The sequence below is a fragment of the Pteronotus mesoamericanus genome, unplaced genomic scaffold, assembly GCF_021234165.1.
Source record: "Pteronotus mesoamericanus isolate MK-2021 breed Mesoamerican mustached bat unplaced genomic scaffold, CSHL_Meso_final contig_100, whole genome shotgun sequence".
In the NCBI taxonomy this organism is placed as follows: domain Eukaryota; kingdom Metazoa; phylum Chordata; class Mammalia; order Chiroptera; family Mormoopidae; genus Pteronotus; species Pteronotus mesoamericanus.
In genome coordinates this window covers 2,901,892-2,927,937 of record NW_026554999.1, presented here as the reverse complement: position 1 = coordinate 2,927,937, position 26,046 = coordinate 2,901,892, and the positions used below count along the sequence as shown (strand labels likewise).

The window sequence follows — 26,046 nt, the reverse complement described above, 5'->3', positions numbered from 1 at the left end:
CTTGAGGAAGAACAAAGTTAAAGGTATCACACTACCTGATATCAAATTATACTACAAGTCTACAAAAAACGAAACAGCATGATACTGACATAAAAACAGACAAACAGATAAATGGAACAGAATAGAGAGATAAGGAATAAACCTGTGTCTATATGCTCAATTAATATATAACACATGAGGCAAGAAAACACAATGGGGTAAAGACAGCCTATTCAATAAATGGTGTTGAGAAAATTAGATACATGCAAAAAATTAAACTAAACCAGTTTATTACACCATTTACAAAAACAAACTCAAATTAAGGACTTGATTACAAGACTCAAAACCATAAAACTCCTAGAAGAAAACATGGGCAGTAAAATCTTTGATATTTCCCCAGTGATATTTTTTAAATTGATTTTAGAGAGAAGGGGGAAGGAAGAACAAGAGAAACATTAATTTTTTTCCACTTATGCATTCATTGGTTGATTCTTGTATGGGCCCTGACTGAGGATCAAACCTGCAATTTTGGCATATCGGACAATACTCTAACCAGCTGAGCTACCCAGCCAGAGCTATTTTTTCTGGCATATATCCTGGACAAGGGAAACAAAAGAAAAACAAATGGGACTACATTAAACTAAAAAGATTTTGTCAGCAAAGGAAACTACTGACAAAACAAAAAGACAACCCACTAAATAGGAGACCATATTTACCAATGATGCATCTGATAAGGGGTTAACATCTACAATTTACTAGAAACTCAGACAACTCAACACCAAAAAAACAAACAATACAATTTAAAAATGGGCACAGGACCTCTACAGACACCACTCCAAAAGGACTTAGAGATGTCCCAAAGATATTTGAAAACAAGTTTAACATCTAAATTCTAAACACTAATTCTAAAGAATATAAGCACGCCTTTGTTCATTGCAGTGTTATTTACAATAGCCAACCTATGAAAACAACCCAGGTGCCCATCAACAGACGAGTGAATTAAAAAGTGGTGGTACATTTACACAGTGGAATATTACCTGGCCATAAAAAAGAATGAAATTTTACCATTTGCCACAGCATGGATGGACTTAAAGCGTATTATCCTAAGTGAAATAAGTCAGACAAAGACAAATACCATATGATTTCACACATATGTGGAATCTAAATAGAAAAAAATAAAGAAAGAAACATTATAAATAAATAAATAAATAAATAAATAAATAAATAAGGTCCATAGATACAGAGAATAAACTGATGAATGCCAAAATGGAGGAAACTGGGGGTGAAGAGATTAAGAAGTACAAATTGGTAATTACAAAATAGTAATGGGGATGTAATTACAAAATAGTCATGGAGATATTAAGTACAGCGTAGGGAATGTAGCTAATAATATTGTAATAACTAGGTATGGGGCCAGGTAGGTACTTGAAATATTGGAGGGACCACTTCGTAAAGTATATGATTGCCTAACATTTATGATGTGAACCGTAAACTAATATAAAATAATATTGAATGTAAACTCTAATTGAAAAATACCATTAAAATAAAGTCAACACTGTCTACCTTTTGACAGCATTAGATCCCACAGGTTAAGGGCTCAGCCCTACAAAACTGTCCTCCAACTGCGTCACATCACACCACATCAATTCACAGGTTCAGGGTGTCACCAATGCTTCTGACTTACCCATTTAGATTGGGGTTAGACATGCCCCTTCCTTAAATTAAATTAATTTGCTATATCTCACAGAACTCAGACAAACATTTTATTTACTGGATCATCAGTTTATTACAAAAGGATATAAACCAGGAACAGCCAGAAGGAAGAGCTGCGTAGGGTAAGGTTTGTGGGAAAAGGTGAGTTGCTATCATCTCCTCTCTGAGTATGTCTCTTTTCCCAAATTTCCGTGTGCTCACCAACCTAGAAGCTCTCAGAACTTGTCCTTTTGGGTTTTTGTGGAAGCTTCATTATATAGGCATAATTGATTATATCATGGCCATTCTTGATTGACTTCAATCTCTTTGGGATAGGAGGTATTAAGGGATGAGACTGAAAGATCCAACCCTATGGTCACGTGGTCGGTTTCCCCAGGAAACAGCACCCAGACTTAGATGACCTAGAGACTTCTTTTTCTTTATTTTTAATTTTTTTTTTTTGATGTTTGTTCTTATTTATTTGTTATTCTTAGAAGACCCCATTTTTGGCTGGACTCAGACTTAGAGGCAGAAGCTCTCAGAGAGGACAGCATATGTCTCTTCGCAATCTGTTCCTGGCGTTTCTCTTTGGCCTCCTTCATCCTCTTAGCCAAAAGTTTAGCATACTCTACAACCTCTTCCCTATTTTTCTTATTACGTTGTATCTTCAGAGCAATATGCCGATGTTTGTGTTACAGGACATGTAGAGTAACAAGACACTGAATCAGGTGCTTTGGTCCTAGGTTTCTTACCTTCTTTATTTAGGGGTTTTCTCACAACATATTGGTGGACATCATCTTCTTTAGAAAGGTTGAAAAATTTGTGGATTCTGCTACCTCTTTCGGGCCCCGGGTGACGAGGCACAGTAGCATCAGTGAGACCAGGAATATCTTTCTCCCCATTTTTTACAATGACCAAGTTGAGAACACTGAGATTAGTATCCACAATGCAAACCCAAACTGATCTGTGCTTTCACTCCCCAGTCCTCCTTGGTCTATAACAGGAATGTCCTTGCTCAGCAGCACCCAGCTTTGTGGCGAAACACTGTCATTCCCACCACTGATTCAAACCATATAATCCTTACATTTTTCACCCAGAGCATCAGCAGCAACTTCTGTGGCCATATGCTTTTCATAAAAGGTATGAAGTTTGCATTCATCATCCATTTCAATGAGTTTCTGGCAGCCGGTGACTGGAAAAGAAATGTTCAGCTTCATCTTGAAGCAGCTGACCACCTCCGAGGTGCCACCAAAAAGAGGACCCTAAAAATTTTTAAGTGTATTTTTTTGATTGCGCTATTACATTTGGCCTAATTTTCTCCCTTTGCCCCCCTCCATCTGGTATGCCCATTCCCTCCAGCATTCCCTCTCTTAGTTCATGCCCATGGGTCATGCATGTAAATTCTTTGGCTTCTCCATTTCCTATACTATTCATAACATCCCCCTGTCTATTTTGTACCTACCAATTTATGCTGCTTAATCCCTGTACCTTTTTCCCATTCTCTCTCCTCCCCCTCCCAGATGATAACCCTCTAAGTGATCTCCATATCTATCATTTTGTTCCTGTTCTGGTTTTCTGCTTAGTTTGTTTTTGTAGATTTAGTTGTTGATAGCTGTGAATTTCTTGCCATTTTAGTGGTCATATTATTGGCCTTATTTTTCTTAAATGAGTCCCTTTAACATTCCATATAATAAGGGCTTGGTGATAACGAACTTAGTGTTACCTTGTCTGGGAAGCACTTTATCTGCCCTCCAATTCTAAATGACAGCTTTGTTGGATAGACTATTCTACGTTGTAGGTTCTTGCTTTTCATCACTTTGACTACATTTTGCCAGGCCCTTCTTGCCTGCAAAGTATTTGGGAGAAATCAGCTGACAGTCTTATGGGAACTAGGTAACTCTCTGCACTTCTCTTGCTGCTTTTAAGATTTTCTCTTTATCTTTAACCTGTGGCATTTTAATTATGATGTGTCTTGGTGTGGTCCTCTTTGAGTACAATTTGTTTGAGACTCTCTGTGCTTCCTGGACTTGAATGTGTATTTCCTTCGCCAAATTAGGGAAGTTTTCTTTCATTATTTTTTCAAATAAGTTTTCAATTTCTTGCTCTTCCTCTTCTTCTTCTGGCACCCCTATGATTCAGATATTGGTATGTTTAAAGCTGTCCCAGAGGTTCCTAAGCCTTTCCTCATTTTTTTAAAAATATTTTTTCTCCTTGCTGTTCTGATTGAATGCTTCATTTCTTCTTTATATTCCAAACTGTTTATTTGATTCTCAGATTCATCCACTCCACTGTTAGTTCCACATAGATTTTTCTTTATTTCACTTAATATAACCTTCCTTTCTGCCTGGGTGTTTTTTATACTGTTGTTGTACTCGGTGAGTTCTTTGAGCATCCTGATCACCAGTGTTTTGAACTCTGTATCTGATAGGTTGGTTATCTCCATTTCACTTCATTCTTTTTCTGGAATTTTGTTCTGTTCTTTCATTTGGGCCATATTTCTTTGTCTCCTCAATTTGGCAGCCTCCCTGTGTTTGTTTCTTTGTAGTAGGTAGAGCTGCGTTGACTCCCTGTCTTAGTAGCACGGCCTATTGTAGGAGAGAATACCTGTAATTGTGTGCAGCAGAGCCTTGGGTGATCACCAGGGCGGGGCAACCCATTTCACTGCTTTGTGGCACTGTGTGAGGAGAGCTTTCAGAGAGGTGACAATGCCTTTGCCTGGCTTCTGGAGGTTTGCCTGGGAGGAAACTGTCTCTTGGCCCTCACCCTATTTCCAGTCACTTCATTTTCTCCCCATATGCCACTTGTGCTCTTCCAGGTGTTGCCCTGGTGCTGAATCCTAGAGGGGGTGAGTCTGTGTAAGTCCTAAATCCATGTGGGCCCTTTATGAGGAGTCTTCTAAATCTAGAAGTTCCTTCTGCTGCCCCAACCCCCACTGGTTTTTACAGCCAGAAGTGATGGGGATTTATCTTCCTGGCACTGGAACCCTGGGTCTGCTGGGTGGTCTGGTTTGGGGTTGGGATCCCTCGCTTCCGAGGTATCTCTCCCAACTTTTATCCACCACATGTGAATGTGGGACTACCCTTCCACCACCTCTCCATGGCTCCGCACCTCTCTGCCTGTCCACCTCTCTCCAAATTTCTGCCCCTCCTACTCGTCTGGATTAATGCGACTTCTTTAAATCCTTGGTCGTCAGACTTCCATACAGCTCAATTTCCTGACAGTTCTGGGGAATATTTGTTTTGTAGTCTAGTTGTAATTTTTTCTGTAGTTGTGCAAGGAGGTAAAGCGTGTTTCCCTATGCTTCCGTCTTGACCAGAAGTTTCAACAACCTAGGGAATTCCTAAAAGTTACCTCCATAACTAAGCACACATTTATAGGTGTCTTCTTATCAGTTAGGAAATTTCAAGGGTTTTAGCTGTGCCAAGAATGGGATGAAGACCAAATATTATATGGGTACATATATCTCATTATAAATCAAAATATTATAAAAGCCAAAATTAATTTATTCCCCAGGCCTGGGTCTTTTTAACAGCACAATCCAGGCAGTGTGGTACGCTGCCACGGGGTGGCTCCTTGCAAGCAGGGGATTTGTTGCATGAACTGCAGTGGGGATCTGGAGTGAACTTACAGCCTCACTTCACTAAGTGTTGTCCAATGTCCAGTGGCGCAGATGTGCAGAGGCATAGGTGTTGGGAACTATACCACCTGGTTTCAGGGACTGTAGCCCCACTGACAGGAGAGAGGGCCCCAGGGCTGGAAATAGTCAAGGAGGCCTTGGGAAAACAGGCCACTGAAGAGACAAAACCTGTCCCCCTGGCAGGGGCGCAGCCCATGCCTCTCTCACATCACCCTGCTTGGCCCTGTGATGGTCGGTTAGTCAAAGACAGGTAAGTTATCTCACGAGGAGAGATGACCTAAGGCAGACATTGGCAGGTATGGGCAGCAGGAGGAGGACTTGGGGGACACGGAGAAAGGGCAGAATGGCCCACACCCCTTGGCTTGGCTTTAACATGGCCGGAGTCCTCATTCATCTGAAAGAAGCCTCCTTATCTCTTGGTGTCTCTGCCCCACCCACCTGGCTCAGACTTGAAACAATTCTAAAGGCAGGTACAGCCCTAAACTGGATCGGGTGGTTCCCTGGGAAAATCAAGCCTAGAAGTAAGTTCCTTGAAGCACGCTTTGTTCTTCCCTCAAAAGCTATGATAACCGGCTCATACTGGGAAGGAGATTTACATTATTCATAGACCCTGACCTGAGGCAGATCTCTTGTGTTCCTTCAATTGTTATCTATGATCTCTATCTGTTTTCTGTAAACAGAGCCTTTTGACATTGATTGATGAGCTTTGCATCCACACCCCTGTGCATATGGTTCTCAATGGAAGCCTTTGGACAGGGGGGCTTGGGGACTTCTCCCCTAGAGGGAAGAGCCATGTCCCCTCTCCTGGCAAACAGAGAAGTGTTTGCGAGGACTCGTGTTTATTCCCCCATCCGTGACAACCCCGGGACGGGCTCTGCGGGATTCAAAGCCCCGCTTCCTCCTCAGCTGGCTCCGGACGGTAACCCTCAGATACAGCAGCTCCCCCGCACGGCGCTCCCTGTGACACACAGGCCCCACTCTGGGCCAGCTAAATCAAAATCTGCATGTTAAGTATGCCCTGATATGATCCACAGTGTGGATCCTGAGAAAAAAACATTTTATGTGAACCTTCAACTCTGGCCTTCCCAAACTATGACCTACTTGTTTATGCGTCTGAGTCAACCACTACAGGAAGCCTCGGTTTTCTACCAAAAGACTGAGACCTGCTCTGTCTAATGAGAATGGCACAAATTGTATCCTTATTTACATAAAATAGACCTAGCTGGGAATCTGACTGGGAACTTTTGTTATGAAAGGTGGCCTCCACTTCGTCTCAACAGAACACAATTTAAGTTGCTACCTGAGTCTGTGTCTCCTGGGTTGCAGCTCCTTTTGCTGAAATAAATGCTTATTATTCTTAGAAAAGAAAAAAGAAAATAATCATTGCAGGATAAAGAAAAAAAGACAACACCTTGCAATCTCAAAGGAATAAATTTTAATAAACTGCATCACATGCTCAAAAGATGCAAGAAGATATGAAGTCTATCAAAACATACAGAAATCCATGCAGAGTAAAGAGAATAGGTGAAACAACAGCAAGATAAAAATGAAACTTAAACTGAATAAAACAGGAAGGTATGAAGGGAAATAAACTACAGTGATAGTATTAAAATATTTAAATATTAAATATATATTAAAAGGCTGAGTTTTTACTATAGTTATGAAGAAAATTAAATCAGAAGAAAGAGGACAAATGATCAAGTCTTCCACAATGTAAAGGAAACTGACCAAAGGAGGGGCAGGGAAGGGAAGCAATGGAAAGATAGTGATAAAATCAAAGAGAGAAAGTGGAGACAATATGGGAATAACTTACGTTTCTGAAGACAAAAGTAAATGAATTATAAGCAAAAGTTAGTGCCTGGATAGAAAAAGAATAACTGATTTAAAAACAATAAAGTCATAGGTAAGTTAAAAATTGAGTTTGCATTTTCATGTTTCAGTGGAAAAAAGGTCAGCAAAAATAAAAGCATTCTTAACCATATTCCGTAAAATATTTAATTAGAAATATAGCAGATGTCTGAGTTTGTACTCAGAGAAAGGAAATGACATTCTGAAAGCAAATGATGACCTGGAGGGAAGAGCTCCCCATGGTGAATTTGGACAGGAAATGCTTGATTTAACCTTAAGAAATTCATTAATTTATAAGTTGAATTTTAAAAACCCCTATAATCATCTCCATGGTAGTTCCTAGTGCAAATCACATAAAGGGCTGTATGATAAGTTGGTTGAGCACACACGCTCTCGAGTCAGACTGCTTGGATTCAAATTTTAATTCGGTCTCTTTAAGGCAGACTTGAACAAGCTAGTTAATCTCTCTGGGCCTGAGTTTTGTAAAATAGGGATAATAATAGTACATACCTAACATATTTATGGTGAGGAATAAATGAGACAATACATGAAAACAGAAGGTATCTTGTATATAATAATTCAAAGCGGGGACCCAAAAAAACTGGAATTATCTTCTGGAAGGCAGGCCTCTTGTAGTACAGGCTTTCTCTGCTGGGTGAGTATTCCAGGAACCCATCTGTATCAGTGACCCAGCAGGGTTGCATGAGGGGCTGCATTCAGCTTCAGTGAATTTTTTTGAAAATTCTTTCAACACAGTTGCTCATTTCATGATGTGTGATTTATAAGCACATCTGTCCACCCTACACTGAGTGTTCAGCAGTTTCTGACCAAAAATGACATGACCCCCATGCCCCACCCTCCCTAGTCACCTGGTCTCACCCTCAGCAACTTTTGTTTTATTTCCCCAGATGAAAAGCCCTCAAAGGGAACCATTTTACCAATGTGGAAGAGGAGAAACAAAAAAATGGCAGAAGCAGTAAAAACATCAATATCAACGAGTTCAAAAACTGTTTTGAGCAGTGGGAAAAATGCCTCAATAGGTATATTGCATCAAACGGAGAGGGTACTTTGAAGGTGAATGAAATTTAAACATGTAAGAATAAATACACAATTTTTATGAGTAAATTCCAGTTTTTGTGGGGTCCCCCTTCATAGCTATTATTATTCACATTATAAAAAGCAAAATAAGAATGCTTGTTGTCACCATCATAATTTGCCATATACAGGTAATCTTAGATATGAAACAAAAATAAAACATATAATCTTAAGAAATGAGTTAAATAAATTACTGTGATTTAAAGAGGGTATCACTATATGCTTAGAAACTCCAAAAGAACCTATGGCAAAACTAGTAGAAATAAAGTTATTTAGACAGGAAATCAATTCACAAAAAACAAATTGAGAAAATGAGAGAAGGGAAAAAAATCACAAAAGCAACAAAAAATATAAACTGCCAAATCAGTGCTTTAAGAAATGTGAGGAAAACTAAAAATCTTTATTGAGATGTAAAAATTGCCTTTAATCAGAAAACTTGGATTTGGGAATAAGATGAAAATCAAAGAGAATTTTAAAAAAATACAGTTAGGGATTCCAGCCAAGATGTAGGCATAGGAAAATACACTTCATCTCTTCACACACCCAAAAGAAGGAAACAATCAATTTAAAAACCAAAAACAACCGGGACTGCCAGGAAATCGAACTGCATGGAAGTCCGACAGCCTTGAAGTAAAAGAAGAAACGCTCAGTCAGACTGGTAGGAGGGGCAGAGATGGGCAGCTGAGACAGAGAGGACTCCGAAGCAAGGCGGCCGGCAGACCAGGCGGTCCCACATTTGCATGTACATAAACCAGGAGGAACCAGGAGGGGAGCGAGACAGACCATGCAACCCAGGGCTCCAGCGCAGGGAAAATAACAACTAGAACAGGAACAAAGTCATTGAAATGGAGATCACATGGAGAGTTATCAGCAGGGAGGTGGTGGGAAAATGGGGAGAAAGTTACAGGAATTAAGAAGCATGATTGGTAAGTACAAAATAGACAAGGGGAGATTAAGAACAGTATAGGAAATGGAAAAGCCAAAGAAATTATATGTATGACCCATGGACATGAACTAAGCGGGGAGGGCTGGAGAGAATGGGGGTACTGGGCAGAGGGTATAAAGGGGAGAAAAAAGAATGGGACAACTGTAATAGCATAATCAATAAAATATACTTTAAAAAACACAGTTAGTATTTCGTCTAACATGTATTAATTCTACCTTAACTGAGTTAGAAACTATCGTGAGTGTTATATTTCTACATCTTCCAAAGGACTGGCACAGTGTTGTACAATTTTTTTTTTAAAAACTTGAAGATATATAAAGCCACAGGCAAGCAGTCCAATTTCACAATCCCGGATACATTTTTCACGTATTTCCCAGAGCAGTTTCTACCTGTAGAGTCTAACTTAGAATGCAAAATGTTAGAACCGGAAAGAACTTGAAAGAAGTAAAGTCTAAAGGAAGCCCAAATCTTACAGGCACTGTAAAACAGAGCTTTGAGCCCCAAAGTGTGCTGTGTAGTATTGAAACAAAGTACTTGGTCCTTCCCCTAAACTGCTCCAAGAGGCTAGATCAACAACAGCAGCAGTGTGCCTCTGGCTTCTTAGGCAGGTCTCGTATTTTTCAATCCCTTTAAAAGAGGAGGTGGGGAGAGTAACTTCCCCACACTCTTTTCCTCATGGAATCCAGGTTCTCCCCAAATGAATCTGGGTGCAAAGACAGAGGCCAAAGAGCGTTTCTAATACATACCCTTTTATGGTTTCATCAGCACTTACTCATGTGCATTATATTTAAATAAATTACTAGGAAGTTCAAGTTTCAGAAAGAAGGAAAGAAAAGACATTTTTATGGCCCTAAACAAATATTTGCCCACACAGGTTACTTTCTTGAGAAATGGCCCGGATTTGCATTGACTTTCTCAGGCATCCATCCCCCAGGCGAAACCCTGCAGGCACTGGCCCGTAGGATTCCGCTTACAGTCACAAAAATGTGCCAGGGCTGCTTTGCATTCATTCTTACATACATTTGACTTTTTTTTTTTAATTAAACATTTTTATGTGATAGTTCTGGGTGGCTGAACCATGCATTCAGTAAACTGTCAGTTCTGAAAAATATAATTTGAGGGGGGAAAAAAAAACAGGAATTCCACAGGCTGCCACATATATTTAGACATCAAAATTGCCACAGACACTATTTACAACTAACTATATATGGTATCTTTTCTACAAAGTCCTAACAATAGAGTCCATTATTTAAGCCTGTTCAAAAAAACAAAATATTTACAGAATCACCGTACTTCAAGTGGATTTCTACTTATTATATCACTTTTCTGATGGGTGCCTTATCCCATAAAATTATATAGTGCTTTTAGAAAAGTAATATTAAAGCATTTATGAAAAGCTTGTTTAATCCAGGTCATCTAAAACAGATACAATCAGAAAATTATTTCCAAGATATGATCAAGGCTATGGTCAGCCTTGATCTCTTTGTCATTCATACCAGGGAAGACAACAAAAAATCCAGGTTTTTTCTTTCTGAAGCCTATAGATATTTTTTAAATTGCTATGCTTGCTTCTAGGTTATAATATCTGCTGTATCAGAAATCACATTTCCTTTGAAGTAAGTGCCGACTACTAAGTGAATTATGATTAGCTATGTGAGCAACATGGTGCTACAGTGCTTCAGGTCTAGGAATCCAAGAGAAATATAAGGCAAGATTCTTTTCCTCAAGAATATTAGAATCTAGTTAGAAAGATGAAAATAACAAACTAGAAATATTTTTAATACAAAGCAATGTATGCAGTCAAGCATAGTCATTATTCACAGGCTCCAAGTTCAATAGGAATTCAGTTTATATAGAGAGATGAGTATAAGAATATAAATATCAAAAAATACACCAGTTCCAATCTTGCCATTGAGAAATAAATTTGGGGAAGAGCTGGGTTCTTGGGCTGCAGGGCAGGAAAAGAGAAAAGGGAGAACAACGGTTCTCATTTTGTATCTTACATAAGACAACTGAAAATAATTACGTACCTACATCATTTAATTTTGAAAGGTCTTATGTCTCTTTATTTAGTAACAGGAATCTAGAAAGCTAAAATTTTCAAGACACAAACTGAGGAAGGATGAGTAAACATGTCTGTTTACTCAAATGGCACTAAATCTGAAAAACTGTTTCGTTGTTCCTAACTCAAATAAGTTCAATTTTCTTAAATGTTTTTATTACAAAAATCATTCAAGATATCGTAAGTAAAATAAAACTTAAGTTAATATGCAGCTAATGTCCAGCATAAACACTTGTAGTACCATTTTCAGACCTTATTTTAAAAAGGGCTCTGATAGCCACTGTCCAAAATGGTCTCTGGTGACTTCCACCTCCTAGAACTCATGCCCCCGAGTAGCCCCCTCTCAGTGAATAGGGCTGACCTGTGCAATCAGTAAGATGTAGCAGAAATGGCAGCATGTGGCTATGGCATAGAAGATACTGCTGCTTCTACCTTCCTTTCTCTTAGGTCACTCGCTCTAAGGGAAGCCAGCTGCCACGTCACGAGGACATTCAAACAGTTCTATGGAGAGGTCTACGCGGTAAGAAACTGAGGGGTGCTGCCAACAGCCAGCCCCAATTTGCCAGTGCAGATCCTCCAGCCCCAAGCATGTCTTCAAAGAATGGTGGCCCCAAAACGAACCTAACCACAACCCTAGAGGTTCTTGAGCCAGAATCATACAGCTAAGCTGCAACTGGATTCCTGACCCACAGAAACTATGTGAAATAATAAATGCTTATTGTTGTAAACTGATAAGATTTAGAGTAATTTGTTGCAAAGAAATAAATTCAAAAAGGGCATTAATGGAAAATTATGGCTCTTCAGATATTTTGTAGCATTTCCTAGAGAACCTACGATCTCAAAATCATGTTACAATTACTATTTACTTAGAATATAAGAAATCATGTTTTCTTCCTTATCATCTATTATTCCATAAATTTTTTTAGCCTTTTAAAGATATATGTTAAGAAGACCCATTAAAAAATGAAGTATTTTGTACTAGAACTTTGAGCTTAAAAAAAAAAAAAAAAGTATGTGGTCCTGGCCATGTAGCTAAGTTGGTTAGAGTGTCATCTCCATGCACCAATGTTACAGGTTTGAATCCTGCCTCAGGTGTCAACCAATGAATGCATAATTAAGTGGAAAATAAACTGATGTTTCTCTCTCTCTCAAATCAATTTTTTAAAAAGTATGTGAATATATACTGAGTGATACTTAATACTCCTTTCTTTGTCCCACATAATTATCTCATACATCATGGAATGTTATAACATTTCATTACATATGGTAGTAACTTTAAAAGATATATCTCATACACCATTACTACAGTATTTGTGAAAACTACAGAACCACAAACATTAATGAGCTTAATAGCAGGATGTGTTATAAACCCACACCAAGACACGTGGTTCTTTGTTTTATTATTAAACAAAGCTAATTCTCCAAGTCCCTCGACTAACACAAACCTATAAGTAATAGCATCTAATCTATGTTTACATGTTAGGCAATGTCTATCCCTTTCTTAGTTAAGATGAAGAATGATTGATGAATATCATCCATAAAGGAGTGTATATAATCAGCCTTCAGTTATCTCTTCTCCATACTAAATTCCAGCTCCTCCAAACTTTTCTCATATGGATTTGGGGCTGGAAATAATAAATTTTCAGGAGAATCCATAAAAATGTTCTTGTAGCTTAATCTCACACATGATTTCATAACATAAACAAATATTTCAATAATAAAATTCAGACCTCCAAGAGGAAGCAGATTTTTGTTTACATCATTTGATAAATATTTATTTATCTAGTGACTATTAAGTCCAAGGAATTCTGTGGAGTAACCTGAAGGATAAAAAGGCAAAAAGATAAATAACCTTGCCTCCAGGTTGTTTACAGTCTTGTAAGGTAGACTCAGCATTCATTTGACTCCAGTCTGATTTCTTAAGTATTCACAGCTTAGATAAACATATATATTGGTGTGTGCATAAATAACAATAATGCACGTCACAGAAGAGGCAGAAAGTAAATTTGTACCATGGAGTTGGGGTGAGAAGTGGTAGATTAAATAGATTTAAAATAGAAGGCAAGTACTTCCTTAAAATGGGCCATAAGAGAAAGGAACAAAATGTATTCAGTGTATACAGAAGTCATTCCATGTGGAAAAAGACTCTTTGGGCAGATTTTCAAGTCTTCTCTTTTCCCTGGGGCAGGTGCGAATGTGCCACTCACTGCAGATAAGCAGGGAGAAGACGGAAAGCACCTTTGCCTTGCTCCTTCGCTCCCCGACCCCACCCCTGCTTCCAAGGGACGACGATGAACCCTGTGGCTGTGTGTACTGACCTGACTCTCTAAGATGGCTTTGCTGACAGCCAGATTCCAATTCAGAAGGGAAATAACTCAATTCATCTGATTTATAAGAAGTTGTAGAAACTTGTACTGCATTATCTATATCCTTAATTTACCTCTTCCCACTTTGTTAATTTCTAAATCAGGAAAGTTAACCTCTGGGCAGGAGCAAGGAGTTTATTCAAGTCATGCCATTATTGTCAGTCATCAAGGTTCTCAGGTGGGAGCATCAGAAATACTCTTGTCATGTAGGAGGTGCTGAAATGCTGGCAAGACTCACAGAATCAGCGGAAGAGAGACTAAAGGAGTCACAGGATCAAGAAACTGAAGAATCATAGTAGTCTTTCAGCAAGAAGAGACTTGCCAGGCTTTCTTAGGATACAGTGGCCCAGAATGAATCCTTACCATCTCTTTCCTAAGCAGACATGCTGTGTCCAGGAAGTTTTAAAACTATAGTGGGTGATGCCTGGTATGGTAAATCATATTAGTAGCCTCAATTTTTCACCTCTCATTTTATCCACACCCTTTGCTATGTGACCTTTCAGTTTTCCCATCAAAAGGCAAAATATTTTCCTACTTCCTGCCTCTGAATTCACCTATGTGACTTGCTCTGAGGCAGAAGCAATGATGTACCAATTCCAATCCTAGAGCTCAAACGGTCTTGCATGTTGTCCTCTTGAGTTTCTGCTATCACTGTGAAAAAGGGATGCCTGGTCAGAACAATGGTTCCAAGGAGAAAATATGCATAGATATGCTTGGTCTAGATGTTGGCCCCAGAGGAGACACATGAAGCAGAGCTGCCCCAGCTAAAGTCTCCAACTGACCTGCAGACACATGTGCAAGCCTATCTTAGATCAGCTGACTCCAACCAATCAACAGACGGGTGAACAGACGGGGTGACTCCTGGGCTTTGAAAGTTGTTTGTTATACCACATTAGCTGACCAATGCAGCTAGTGAATGACATTAGATGGTGAGAGAAAAGTATGAGGCTAATAAGGTCAAATCATGATGGATCCTTTGTTTTCTTTATGCTTTAGAGTTCAACTCTATCCTGTGGCCAGTCGAGATCCAGCCAAAGTTTCAGTGAGAAAATAACATTATACAAATGCCTGGCGGAAAACTTTAGTCTGAGTGAGAACTGGAAGTTGGTCCTGAAGATGTTCCAGGCTGTGGTGAGGGCCTCATATAAGGCACAGTCAGTGGCAATCAGGAGAAGGTTTAAAAAAATACTTCTTATTAATTCCCAGTCTCTGTTCCTTAAGGATAATCTTAAAATGAAAGGAAAAGATTAATAATAAATAACCCTCAAGTTTTTGAAATATAGGAGAGCCCTATCTTGAGTCTAAATGAGATTCAGATATGTTTGAACATATCTGACAAAGTCTGATGAGACAGATATCCGAAAAATCTCATTTGCATGAGTACGGAGAGTCACCTGGGGAAAAAACAAAAAAGGACGGAGCTACGTATGATGACAGAAAACCAGTAAGAAAATCTTAGTGTTCTGAAAGAGGAGACAATCCTGTCTCTCAGATTTGTCTCCTGGTCCAGCCCAATGGGACTCACTTCTGCTTCACAGTACATACGTGCTGGGCCAGGAAGAGGGATGGTGTGGAGGGGACACCAGAAAATGAGGAGGGGTGCTGTAAGTAGACAATGAAAGAATTAATTCAAACTGTCCCATTAAGAGATGAAGAATAATCTTCCTCCCAAACCCAATCCTCTAGCCCCAACCAGGGCTGACTCATCCAGTAGACGCGGTAGGTACAGTGTGTAGGGCCCATGATCCTTTAAGGAACCACAAGAATGTTTTCATTTTCATCTCTTTTCAAATAACAAGAAAAATATATAATGATGATTAACATGTAATAATGAATATAGCCTGAACTGTTTTGCTTCATATACCAACACAGTCATAAAAGATTTTTGAGTATTCGTCACGGCAGAAGGGGCTTTGGAGGCAAAACCGCCATAACGAAGCCCTGGGGCCACCGCAGTATAACCCTGGCGCCCTGCGAGCCCCGAGATACAGGGGACATACGAGCGTGGGCTTATGCATTGCCCTTTCCCTCCTACCCTGTCAGAAGACCTAAGTAGAAAATTACAAGGCCAGGGGCAGAGGAGGTATTTAACAGACCGATAACAAACAAGTTTGGGGGCTACCTTCCTTATTTCCTCTCCCCTTCTCTCCTAAGGGAGCCTTTGCCCTGGACAACGCATCCCACGGGCCGCATGGTAAGAGAGCCGCCACCGGAAACAAACAAGAAATCTCCCCGGTGTCCTGCACAGACACTCTGCTCACATTGCTATGCAGTGTGGCGACAGGCACTGGAGAATTAAGACCATTGGAAATACATTCAAATCAGTGGCTTTCAACTCTTCTAAAAGCAGGACCCTTTTTTCAAACAAATTCTTACTTGGTGGTGCAGCACATAAAGCAGATCCACAGAGGATGGGGCAGTTAGGTGAGGGCTGATGGTGAGGGCTGAGGGTGGCGCTTGTGCCGGCTCCGGGCCCACGGCCGCGCTTGGGAAAGAGCCAGGGGAAGCCCAGACGGTCTGCAGAGGGGCTGCTCCAGGCTGACCCCGAGAAGGGCCTGCCCACTCAGTCCTCCCCTCCCCACTCCACAGGATCCCAGGACTCTCTGGGACACTGGAAGTCACTGCCCTTGCTAAGTTACAGTAGGATGCAGACTGGCTTTACATTTAGAACTCATTTTATTTGCAAGTAGCTTTATGACCATGCAATCATTTAGCTACCATAGTTTCAACTATGTGTAGCGGGAGTAGGGAAAGAAAAAGAAGCAATCTATGTAAGCCGATGCTCTGATGCGTGCATGAGATGACAAGTGTAACTCGGCAGCTGCCTAAGTCAGTCTCAGTTCCTGGTGCAGCGTCAGAGGATGAGCATCTCACCTAAGAAGAGTGATTCTGGTTCTAGGGAGAGGTACAGCCATAAACATTAACCAGCCAGGTCATCCTGGACTCAGTTTCGCTCTACTGGACCTGTTTGGAGACAGTGTAGGCATCTCACGTGGCCCCTTTTCCTTTGAGCTGTTCAAGAGTAATTTGTTCATCGTTTTAAACTCAAGTGCTAAAACAAACAAACAAACAAACAAACAAATAATCCAGTGCTGATTTGGGAACCTGACACTCTCATAAGGTAAAATTCCACATTAACTTTCATCATGGAAATTCTTTGATTTTCAGACAGTCAGCAGTGTTAGCTTAGCTGCACTGTTTTCTCAAATCTTTTTCCATGTGAATGCCGTGAATGCCGTGAATGCCGTGAATGGCATGTCTCAAGTAATTGGCATAACTAATAAAGTAAAAAAGTTTTGGTTTGATAATATGAGTAAGAGAATTAAGGACTTGAAATAACACTTGAAATTAACTTGTAAATTTTGATAATGATATAGTTTATATTTCAAAAAATAAACTGTGTCATACAATGATACCAGTTTTGTGAGACTAAGATCTAAATTTTAGAGTGGGAACACAGATACATTCTCAAAACTGTCATGAGTTTCCTTAATAATTCCATTTTATACACATTTCAAAAATGGTGAAAGACTTTTTCAGACATTCTGCTTATCCAGGGCTTTTCCAAAAGGAGAAAGCTAAGAGCAGGCAAACCTAAAATGCCCCTACTGAAGGCCCCCCACCTCACACACACTTTGAAATAATAATGACCAATGTCCTCATGTTCTCTCTTTTGTTCAAAAGAGAAAAAATATAATCACATAGAATGACTGACAGATAATTCACAATATAATGTAAATTAAGTATTGACAAATAACAGCCCACCAACCAAATGTGGCCAAGTCACCTATTTTTGTTTGACCCATGAGAATGGTTTCTGTGTTTTCAAATGATTAAAAAACCAAAAGCAAATAATATTCATGACTAATGAAAAGTATATGAAATTCAAATTCTGGTGTCCATTAATGATGTTTTGAATTTTATCTATAAAAATTGTGGACATTTATTTTCTCTCATTATATAAGTGCCTAAATACTATCCTTGATTTTGTCTCTTGGCCCACAAAGCTTAAACTGTGTGCTATCTAGCCCATTTCAGAAAAGTTTTGGTGACCCCTGCTGTAAATGACTGATAAGTAATGAGAAATTACCACTCTTGTGGGAAAAATAAATCTCTTAAAGGAAGCAAAGGAATGAATTCTTCACTCTGGAATTTCAGACAAAACAAACACTTGAAAAAGTTGGTACATATCAAAAAAGAAATCAACTATCTCCTGAAGTAGTTACATGGGTTACACTGATTCTATCACCTCATTACATACCAAATTGTCTGCAAAACTGATGAACTGGGATTGCCCCTTAAAAGTAATTTTGCTGAGAGTTTAGGACTATGAATTAACCACTTTATTTTTTCCTTCCTCTTTAACTTGATTTTTATTAATCAAAATATTCACAAAAATGATATCTCTGAAAAAATCTACTTAATGATAATGTATTAAATACTTTTCAATTCGTAAAGCGTATCAAGAAACCTTCCTTTTTATAGTTGCTAAAATCATTCAGAGAGGAATACCCTGTTTCCCAAGTGTATCAGCCCTTTCTGGCCTCAGCGCCTGTGCTCATGCTTATCCCTCCGCGAGGAACGCTCTTTCCTCTTGTGATGGTTTCCTTGGGGGTGGGGAAGGAAGGGTTTCTTTCTTTCTTTCCTTCCTCCCTTCCTTTTTTCCCTCCTTCCCTCCTTCTTTCTTTCCTTCCTTCCTTTACTTTTGTTTTTTAGAAAGCTTCCAAACCTTTTGAAAACCATTTTTGAATGAAATGCTTCTCCTCCTCAAAGTTCACTCGTATTCATTGTTCCCACAGCACATTACTGCTGCTTCCATTCAGCATTTATGCCATTCTATCTGGTAAGAATGTCCTTTAAGAATCTATCACCTCTAGTTCTTTACAGATTTTAAGAAGCTGGTTGTCTTCCGGTGTTCCTCCTCTCTGGAATGGCAACCCAAAGGAGCCAGCTGCCAATGGTAGAAAGGAGGAGCCATCCTTGGCGTCTCTCCTCTCCCCCGTGCAATTCATCCCTGAATCATTAAAATTCTGCCTAAATATTTCCAGATCCCTGCTATGGCCTCTTAATTATTATAACCGACAACCAATCTCACCACCTCCTACCACAGCCATTCATTTCTCACACTACAGTCAGGGCGATCCTCTCAAATCAAAGTCTGATCAATACAGAGCACACAGTAACATCCCTGACTAATTCACCTATCCGTAGCACAGGCAGTCAGAGCACCATGTGGCTTGCAAAATTGTGTTCGTGTATGAAACCTGTCTGTCCCATCAGATCACAAGGGCAGGGACTATACCGCAGTGCCTGGCATACAGAGGCTGCTCAAGGTGTTTCGTGACTGTATTAATGCTGGTCAACATCTTATTCTTCGTTGCATCCTCGAGGTTGTCAAGTACTACTAAGGGGTACATTTTGGAAGTTCTGTGTGAGGTTCTATTGTGTCATGGTTAGCACTCTGGACTCTGGAAGTTCTATACTTCTGTAATTTTTGGAATTGCCTTCAGAGACAGTTGGCCATCCACAAAAAAAAATTTGTCCTCTTCTTCATTGTTACACCTGCATATGTGACCCACAGTGGGATTACAACAACCAAAGTGTTTCATCAAAGTCACTAAGACATTGCTTTAGCCCTGGATGGTGTAGCTCAGAGGACTGAGCGCTGGCCTGCAAACCAAAAGGTAGCTGGTTGGATTCCTGGTCAGGGCACATGCCTCGGTTGCAGGTCAGGTCCCCATTTCGAGGTATTTGAGAGGCAGCCGATTGATGTATCTCTCACACATGGAGTTTCTCTCCCTCTCTTTCTCCATTTGTTCCCCTCTCTCTAAAAGTAAATAAATAAAATCTTAAACAAGTAAATAAAAAATATCTTAAAAAAAAAAAACTAAAACATTCCTTTAAATGACATTTGGTTGTTTCCAAAAAATCCAGCTGACCCCCAAAGCTTAGATAGTTGCCAGACACTGGTGAACATTTTACAAATGTTACTTTGTTTAGTTCTCACAAGCCTATGTGGTAATGGCTACCATTGTGCCAATGTTACAGATTTAATAAAACCAACAAACTGAAATTTAGAAAGGTAGTTAAGAGTCTGAAGACATGCAGCCTTCAACCTTGGACTCTAAAGGGGAATAATTTTGTAGCAAAATGCCCATGAATGAAATATTGGGTAGTGATACGTCAAAATAAAGTTTGCCTTTGCATTTCCTGGGAGTCCATAGTTTTATTTCATTATCTTTTGTTGGTGCTTGTTCAAAGTATTTGAGGACCCCTCATGATGCTGAGTCATGCTGAATAAACCTGGAAGGAGCTATTAGAAAAACAAAAACGTGGACCAGAAACATCACATGCCTTCATTATAGCAAAAAGTTCAAGGGAAAGGAAGATTACCTCAAACTGACACAACAGTAGTTCTGGAAGGAAAGATAACTGGTTGGTTGTTCATTCTCATGAATTCAAGATATCATGACTCATATTAACAACACGGTAGTGAAGTAGCAATATAGAAATTAAAACACAAGGTTTTATTTTTAAAATGTTGGAAATAACTTATAACACAGAACATTGAAGAGAAAGTAGAAGAATTAATATGAAAAACTATCCATTTTGTATTTTTTTTCTTTTTTAGTCTTCCTCTTCTATACAACCTATGTAAAGATAATTGTCAATTTATGTTTTATTATAAATATTTATTTTTACAATATCAAAATTAAGGAGTGGTATTTGGCCGTGATTCTCGCTTTTCCAGTCTTTATGTTAAAACCTCTGGGCCTGCTATACTAGACAGTCAAGTGGTTTAACAGCTGTTGGCGGGGAGGGGGTCAGTGGCTGTTAAGGCAACCAAAACAACTCATAACATTCTCAAGCCCATCCACAGAATAATGAAATCATACACTTAGTATGAATTTTGAAATTGCTTAAGGAACAAATTGGTAAATGGAAAAGTATAATCTCCAGGTTAACATTAGGAAATTTCAGTCAATTGTAAAATCTAGCATCATTCCCTTTGGATTAGAAAACAACATTTTTCATGACTAAAGTACCTGACTTACCTATGTTTCTAAGAGTACTATTATTTAAATTAATTTAACTTTTATCTGCATTCCAACTATATATTTTCTCTTAAATTCATAAGACTAAAAATAAAAAGGAGAAAAATTATTTATCCCTGAGCTGCTTTACTCTCTGAATGACAATTCTATCAGTTACAACTTCTACTTTCTTGAAGTTATGTTTAATATCTTCTCAATAAACAGAGAATCTCTAAAAAGCATTTATAGGAAGAATTACATTAAACATGTTTTAACTATAAGAAGACATTGCTTTAAATAAATTCTTCTAATTGGGAACAAATATATTAAAGGAAGTTTACTTTGGACAAGACTTGATAAACAGTAAGAATCTCAAAATGTGCACTACAAGACAGTTATTTATTCTTGTGTCTCATTATTGTTAATAGATATAGTAGGTTGTCAGTATATAAACAAATAAATAAAGGTGCACATTAAAAACAGTAAACATTGATAAGCTGACAAGAGAATGTCTTGTAAATATTTTCTTATTATTTTATCAAAAACTATGATATATAACCACATTTTACAAAAATGAAAGTCCAGAAGCAAAATAAGTCCTCCTATAAAACCTCACAAAGATATACAAGTTTGTATATACAAGTATATACAAAGATATACAGTCTTCAAAGGTGAGGGTACAAGTGGGCCTGAAAACAACCTTCCTGGATCTCCCTCCATTCAGTCCAAAACTCTCTCTCTCACAACAAAGCAGAGGATGGAAAGTACTGAAAATAAAATATGCGAGCAGCAATGAATACTTGAGTACAAGAAAGTTCTTTGTTTTTTTCTTCTCTTGCTTTCTTCCTTTGTAGTTTGATGACTTTCTTTAGTGGTATACTTATATTTTTTCTCTCTATCTTTTGTTATTTACTCTAAGTTTTTGCTTTATGGTTAATATGAAGCTTACATATAACAACTTATATTTATAATAGTCTATTTTAAGTTGATAACGACTCTCTATTCTAGAGCTCAACATTTTTACTCACCCCTGACATGTTTTATGTTTTTGATATCACATTTTACATAATTTTATCTTGTGTATCCCTTAACTTATTATTGTAATCATAGATATTTTTACTACTTTTGATTTTAACCTTCATACTAGCTTTATAAATTATTAATCTACTACCTTTACTATATATTCATTTTTCTAGTGAGAGTCATTCTTTCATACTTTTTTGTTACCAATTAGTGCCCTTTCTTTTCAGAGTAAAGAAGTCCCTCTAACATTTCCTGTAAGACTGATTTAGTGGTAATGACTTCCTTCAGCTTCTGCTTGTCTGGATAACTCTATCTGTCCTTGGATTCTGAATGAAACTTTGTCAGGTAGTGTATTCTAAGTTGAAGGGCCCTCCCTTCTTTCAGCTCTTTGAATATATTCTAGTAACTCTTTATCTTTCAGTTCTAGGAAATTCTCTTTTAATTCTCTCTTTCTAGAACTCCTATTATTGGGAAGTTGATCTTCTGGACTGATTCTCTTACTGTTATATATTTCTCTCTCACTTTCCTCTTCACTGTCTTCTCTTTGTTCTAGGAGAAGTTTTTCAGCATCCATTTATGATAAAATCTCTCTGAATAAAGTAGGTATAATGGGAACATAGCTCAACATAATAAGAGCTGTATTTGACAAGCCCACAGCTAGCACTGTACTCAATAGTAAAAAGCTGAACACCTTTCTCTTAAGATCAGAAAAAAGAAAAGATTGCACATTCTCATCACTTTTATTCAACATAGTATTGAAAGTCATGGTCAGAACACTTAGTCCACAAAAAGTATCCACATTTAAAGAAGAAGAAGTAAAACTGTCACTATTTCCAGATGACATGATATTACATATACAAAAATACTGAAGACTACATCAAAAAACTGTTTGAACTAATAAACTAATTCAGTAAAGTTGCAAGATACAAAATCAACATGCAAAAATCTGTAGCATTTTTGTACACTGATAATGAACTATCACAAAGAGAAATAAAGAAAACAATCCTATATAAGTTGCATCAACAAGAATAAAATACCTACAAATAAATTTAACCAAGGAGGTGAAAGACCTGCATGATGAAATCTACAAAACATTAATAAAAGAAATTGAAAAAGACACAAATAAATGGAAAAATATTCTACACTAATAAATTGGAAGAATTAATATTGTGAAAACGCAAGTACTACCCAAAGCAATCTATAGATTCAATGCAATTCCAATGAAAATTCCAAAGGCATTTTTCAAAGAAATAGAACAAATAATCCTAAAATTTGTATAGAACTACAAAAAAACTCTGAAGATCCAAAGCAATCTTGATTAAAGACAGACAAAGCTGGGGGCATCAGGCTCCCTGATTTCAAACTGCACTACAAAGCTATAGTAATTAAAACAGTATGGTATTGGCATAAAAGCAGACACATAGATCAGTGGAACACAACCGAGAGCCCAGAAATAAACCCATGCATATATGGTCAATTAATTTACAACAAAAGACCCAAGAATATACAATAGGGAAAAAACAGTCTCTTCAATAAATGGCGTTGGGAAAACCGGACACCCACATGTAAAAGAATAATACTCAACCACTGTTTTACACCATATGCAAACATTAACTTAAAATGGATTAAAGACTTGAACAGAAGACTTGAAACCATAAAACCCCTGAAGAAAACAAAGGTGGTAAGTTCTTTGGCAGGTGGTATTGATGATTTTTTTAATCTGACACCAAAAGCAAAAGCCACCAATGCAAAATAAATATGTGACTACATCATACTAAAAAGCTTCTGAACAGCAAATGAAATCGTCAACAGTATGAAACAGCAACCTAATGAATGGATGAAAATATCTTCAAATCATGTATGTCTGATAAGGGGCTAGGGCAGGGGAGAGTATTGGGGGAAAACGGGGACAACTATCATTGAACAACAATTAAAGAAAGAAAAGAAATCATCAACTGGGCAGGTCATGGTGGGTAGTCTGTCCTAGGTCCATAATAGGTTTATCTTTACCTTAAACAAGCCCTATCCATTGTTCTTGTGTATGTAGGTTTAGACACCTTTAAAATGCCGGCACCATCCTTATTTACTGATTCCTGAAAGGCTTAAACACCCTCAAGGGAGCATTTGAGATATTGCTTCCTGACATGTCATTGTTTTGACTCAAACTCATAAAAAAAATTTTAAAAGAGCTCATACAACTCAATAGCAAAAAGAAAAACAGTCCAATTTAAAAATGGGCAGAGGCTGAGGATATAGGTGAAAAGGGAGAAAGGATTAAGATTACAAATCGCCCCTATAAAAATGGTGTGGGATATAAAGTACAGCATTATATTGCATAACAGTCAATAAAATTGTAATAACTATGCATGATGTCAGATGGTACTAGACTTATCAGGGTCATCACTGCCTAAGTTATATAAATGTCTGATCGCTATGTCATACACCCGAAACTATAATGCTATAATTAAAATTTTTTGATTAGAAAAAATAAAAACAAAAAAATGGACAGAAGATCTGAATACATATTTTTCCAAAGAAGATATAGAGATGGCCACAGGTACACAAAAAGGTACTCAACATCCTTACCATTAGGGAAATGCATATCAAAACCACAATGAGATATCACCTCACATCTGTGAGAATGGTATTAGCAAAAAGACAAAAAATAACAAGTATTGGCAAGGATGTGGAGAAAAGGGAACCTTGTGCACTATTTCTAGAAATGCGAATTGATGTAGCCACTATGAAAAACAATATGGAAGTCTCTCAAAAAATTATAGATAGAACAACTATATGATCCAGCAATTCCACTTGTGGATATTTACATTAAAAAAACAACCCAACAAAACAGAAACACTAACTCTCAAAAAGATATATGCACCCCCAGGTTCATTACAGCATTATTCATAATAAAAAACTATAGAAACAAACTGTGTCTACCCATGGATGAATATATAAATAAATTGTGAGAGAGATATATATATATAGACACACACACATATTCAGCCTTAGAAAAGAATGAAATCTTGATATTTGGGACAACATAGATGAAACTTAAGGGCATTATGCTAAATTAAATAAGGCAGATAGAGAAAGGCAAACACCATTTGATCTCTTTCGTACACAGAATCTAAAAAACAAAACCAAAAACTAAGTTCATGGATACAGAGAACAGATTGGTAATTGCCAGAGGAAAGTGCTGGAGGGTAAAGAATAACGTGTGAACTGCTCTTTTTTTTTTTAGTTTAAATAAATTGCTTAAAAACAGAAAGAAAGGGCTTCTGAGGGATGACCACAAATAAATGAATAAGGGACCACATCAAGTCATGTCATTGTGAAATTCCAGAAAACTTAGGGTAAAAAGTTTTTAGAGTGGAAAAAAGGTCATTAAAAAGGAACATAAATGAGAACATCATTGCATTTCTCACTTAAAACCACAGATGTCAGAAGATGATGGAACAATGCCTCCAAAATGCTGAGAAAATGATTTCCAACCTGGAATTCTATGGCCAGCCAAACGATTTTTTTAAGTAAAGGTAAAATAATGAAATTTTCAGAGGTGGGATCTTAAAAAAAATAAAAGTATTTCCCATGTATCCTTTTCAAGTAGTTAGTAAATCAAGAAAGAAGAAAATCTGTGCTCCGATCAACAGATGACGAAGGCAAATGCCAGGACCACAGCTAAGCAGTGGCCTGGAGAGCAATAAATCCTGGTGGTACCAGGAAATCAAAGAGCTCCAAGGGGAACGGCTTTAAAAAGAACACGAGAGATTATCTGATGTGTCTCAACATGTTCAGGGGGCATTTACAGTTTTATCAAAGAGCTCAGGGATAAATTAGTGATGTATAAATAAAAATCTAAGTATTTGAGAGGAAAAAAATTTTACAATCGTCAACTCTAGGAAAAAGCACATACTCAAGAAAGGAAAGGACGCCAATAGGTGCTATCTAATACAGAGAAAAATCAGAAACTAGCAGCATTAAAATATGATTTGAAAATATAAAGATATATATATAAGGTAAAATTGCTAAAAGGTTGGAAAATAGTTGTCTACGGACAGTAGGAATGGGAGGTATGAAAAGGTTTGACAGAAACTGTTGTTATAAGCCCAATAGTACTATATGACTTTTTAAACTGTATGCATTACTCACACCAAGATAAAAGTTAAATTAAAATAAACAAAAAATTAAAAACACCATTAAATCCATTTCTTCTTCTATCTTCCATCTCTATCCCCGTCCCGTAGGTTTTTCCCCTCAGCATGTAAACATCCTTTCGAAGAAAATCCTATGTAACCTCTTACAGCTCTCACCAAATTTATTTTCTTTCCATCACAGCCAGTCCTACTGCAAATTAGTTCTAA

At 37.9% G+C, this 26,046-nt stretch overlaps 1 protein-coding gene and 1 pseudogene across 1 annotated transcript in view; both read right to left on the bottom strand.

The window, feature by feature from the left end:
- The window catches only part of TTC6 (tetratricopeptide repeat domain 6), a 184,248-nt gene that overhangs the window by 134,331 nt on the left and 23,871 nt on the right, over nt 1-26,046 (bottom strand). The window lies entirely within an intron of this gene.
- Nucleotides 1,995-2,888, bottom strand: LOC129083618 (40S ribosomal protein S6-like; annotated as a pseudogene).